Below are 4,181 nucleotides of genomic sequence, written 5' to 3' on the forward strand. Positions count from 1 at the left end.
GCCTCAACTCCAGCTGCTGCAGTATTGGGAAAGGACTTTTGTCTGGAGTTTTGGTCCCACACACTCCAGCACCCTCATTTCAGGTCCTCAGATGGAGCTGAGCTGGGCTCTGGCCTGGAGGAGCTGCGGCTAGGTGCTTAGACAGGCTGGGGCCAGAGAAAGCTCTGTCCCTCTGAATACTGGAGGTCAGAAGCGGTTCATTGTATGCTGCTGAGCTGTGCCCAGGGCTGGCCTGCTTTGAGCCAGAAAACAGCCCTGGCCGGGGATGGAAATCCCTGGGGCCCATGTCTGCTATGCTTCAGTCTGGGGAAAGACCCTAGGGACGCTAGGAAGAAGGAATAGCATGTGCCCACCCTTGGGAGACCCAATGTGATGGAGGAGGGGGACCCCTCTCTGAACCCTGCATCTGGATTGGCCATCTTCTGTCCGCTTCTGCTCATGCAGGCTGGACTTGCTTTTCCAAAGTGAGTTCCCAAGATTTGAGCCTGCTGCTTTCCAAGTCTCACTCCACTGGCGTGCAAGACACTGAAGAACATCCACAGAGGAACAGGGCCCAAGCAAAGCTGCCATGAGGCCCTGAGGCCCAGGGACCACAGGTCAAAGAAGGGGTGGGGAGATCTGGGGTTAATTAGGGTGAGCTTCCTAGGGAAGACCAGGCAGATCATTGGCTGTGGCTGATGGAGAAGCACCCAGAGCTGTGGAGGGCATGTGGCGGGGCAGCTGGGCTGAGGTCTGAGCCTGTTCTGGTTGGCTGATCCCCTGGGAAATCCAGGGAGTTTCCAGTCTGAGAGCTTGGTGGAGAGGGCCGGGGGGAGGAACACAGAGTCCTGCTGGGTGGGGAGGCTTCTCACCTCTTGTCTTAATCCCTCCTGCTGTGGAGGTGGGAGAAGCAATGCTGGGGTGTGTGTGTTTTCACTGGTGTCAGTGTCTGTGTAAGTACATGTGTACCTCTGCATGAGTGTGTACGTATTTACATTTGTGTTCTCACTCTCACGTGTCACCATGGGTACGCATGAAGTCTGTGGAGCTGTAATGTGCTACTGGGTATGTCCGTGCCAGAATCTGTGTCTAAATGTGGGCATCCACATGCAGCGAGAACACTCAGGTCTGACACGGGGTGCAGAGGCGTCTGAGCGACTGTGTGTACAAGTGGCTGTGGCTGTGTATGTGTGTGTGTTTCTGGGGGTGGTCCTGTGTGTCTTTCAGGCTGTGAGAGCCTGTAATGTTGTGCGCATGAGTGTGTGTGAATGTGTGTAACTGTGTGTTCACAAGTATCCATGTCTGTGCATGTGTCTATGGGTTCTGTGGGTACCCGAGGATCTGTGACTCCACGTACACACATTTGTGGGTCTTTTCACCCTTCAGAGCACTCTTCTGAGTCCCCGTCACATTCTTTCCAACCAGGCTGCTCTGTTCCCTTCCTCGCCTTCTCCTCTGCACACCCCCTTCGCCTTCCCTTGCCAAACTGGGGTGGAGGCTGCAGGGTTGGAGACTGGTACTGCACCAGAACTTCACCCACCCAGTTCTACCCGACCCCTGACCCAACACTCCCTAGCTTCCTCCACCCCTCCCTCCCTCCTTCAGAAAGCAGCCTCCCCTCCAAGACTGAGGAGACAGGAAGTCATGGCCTGCGCCCCCAAGGGGCCTACTCTGGGGCCAATGACCTTAACCCCTAGAGCTGCACTTTGGCCGGGGCCCAGGTCCAGGTGAACTCAGAGAGTGGTGTGGACAGTCCTGCTCCTGCCTCCACAAGCTCCCTAACAAGCTCTGCCTATCCCTGGGCCCTCTGGTTGCCATAGAGGGCTGGTGCTGGCTGGCAGGAGGAGGGAGTAGGGAAACAGGGACACTCCTAGGACCTCAGGGGACAGGGTCAGGGGAACACTAATGGGTCGGCTCAGAAATCTGGGCCTATCTGCTGAGCTTAAGGTGACATTGGCCCATAGAGGTCAAGATGTTTCTCAAAGTCACACAGCACCCCACACACGGCAGTCTGGAAAAAGGCTTGGAGGGGAGCGTGTCCAACTTCCCTCTGGGAGCAAGAAGCTCCTGTAGAGTTCCCACACATTCCTCCTTCATGCACTGTTCGCTGTGCCAGGCCCTGTGGAGGAACTGGGGACACAGCTCCAATCAGGCAGACTGTCCTCAAGTCGCTTCCAGCCTCGTCGATCTTAGCAATGGGATGCTCACTATCGCAGAAGTTGAGTTCCAGCACTGCACAAGTCCGGCTGGTAGGAGACACCCAAAGCTCACTGCTAACTTCCTAGAAGCCATCAATGACGGGGTGTGGGTGCCTGGGCAGCGAGGCCGCAGACCCAGTCCCAGCAGGGCCCATCTACCTGCTGCAGCCTGGAGTGTGTGTGGAGCCGAGCTGCTGGGCTGCCTGTGCAAACCTGACCTGGCTGGCGGGCCCTTCCTTCAAAGACTGGCCCAGGCCGTGCCGCTTTATTGCCCAGTTAATGATGGTGATTAGGCCGACAGGTGCCACCTGCCACCTGTCCACCCTCCTGCCTGCTAAAGAGGGTGTTTTCTGAGCACCTAGGGGAGGCCTGGCCCCAGAGCCCTGCCGGGGCATCCACCACAGCCAAACTCTCGACCCTCAGGCTGGCTGGCGTCCACCTCCTTCCCAGAGAATGCAGGGCCAGCCCGGTGCTCACTTTCTGGGACTGCTGTGTGATCTCAGTCCACACCTGACCCTCTCTGAGCCGGACTGAGGGGCACGTGTGCCGAGAACAGTGGGCAGGGCATGTGCACCCTGAGAAGCACACTCTCCTTTTCCCCAGCCAGGGTCCAGAAGGAAGTGGCAGCAGAGGGTCCTCCTTGCAGATGGAGCTGGGCTGCTCCTTAGGGAACCAGCGCATTGTGGGTAGGCCACTGGGGGAGCCCCACCATTCTGGGGCTGGCCGTTTCCAATGCAGGGGACTGTTGCCTGGGGCTTTGGTGGGTGGGAGGGGGTCCTCCTGTGGGTCTGAGTGGGAGCTGTGATTTATGGCTGTGCTTCATAAGTGAGGAATGCCAGCCTGGGGGGCCAGGGTGGGGCTGGAGCCACCCGCCTGACACTCCTGGCTCTCTGGGATGCCTGGCATGTCCTGTCAGGACCCCCTGTCCCCTGGGGACAGCTGCGTAGTCCCCCGCACAGTGCCCCCTCCTATCTGCGCTTCCAACCCCCAGCTCTGGGAGGACCCAGTGAAAGCCCGGCCCAGAGGAATCCAGAATGAAATCCTTTCTGGTTTTGTCTCTTCACAGCCCAGCCCCCTTTTTCATTTGGGCATGAAGGTGATGAGAAATATCTCTTTTCTGTCCCACTGGAGGAGGAGGGGATGGGGTGAGACTCTAGGAAACTTCCATCTGGATGAACTCAAGGCTGACACGCCACTGTCCACAGTGGGAGAGACTTAGCATCAACACAAAGATGAACTTCCAGCAGGGAAGGGCTGTCCACAGTGGGAGAGACTTAGCATCAACACAAAGATGAACTTCCAGCAGGGAAGGGCTGTTTGGCTCGCAGAAGGAATGATGGATATGGTGTCATTCTTCCCCATCCCCACCCTCACCTTGCTAGATAAATGAAAACTCTGGAGTCCATGAGGGTGTGGGGTGGTGGAGTGTGGGGAGGCCGGGTGGAGGTGGGGTGGGGGAGGCCGAATCATCCAAAGTTGTCTGGTCCTGGACTCTGAAGGCCATGCCAGTTTCCAGCCTGTTCCTGTGCTGCAGGATGAGGGTCCGTCCTCTGGGCACCCAGCACAGGTCAGCCTGCCTTCTCTGGCCTGGTGGGACCGGTTTTTCCAGCTGGAGGAAGGGTCGATGAGGAATTGGCAGGGGCAGAGGGTTTTATGTAAATAGCCAGGGAGTGCTCTGGGAACGGGGAGGCCGGTTTTCCCAAAGACACGCAGGGACTGGCAGCTCCCAATTAGCCAGGCCCAGTGATGTCAGTGCTGCTGTACTAGGTGGCTGCGCCCACTCTGATGGGCCTTGGCAGGGATGCCCGACCATTACCTTCCCCCCTGGGTGGGAGGGGTGCCAAGGGGGCTGCATATAGGACAAAGGCCAGGCCCCCTCCCTCTGGACTCCCCCAACCTGGGGTCTGAACCACACTGGGGACTAGCCCTGGAGAGTGCCGTGAAAAACCATCCCAGACTTTACTGAAAAAGACTTTAATGTGGTTAATATTTGAACATCCACCA

This window comes from Symphalangus syndactylus, chromosome 20 (assembly GCF_028878055.3).
Source record: "Symphalangus syndactylus isolate Jambi chromosome 20, NHGRI_mSymSyn1-v2.1_pri, whole genome shotgun sequence".
Lineage (NCBI taxonomy): Eukaryota > Metazoa > Chordata > Mammalia > Primates > Hylobatidae > Symphalangus > Symphalangus syndactylus.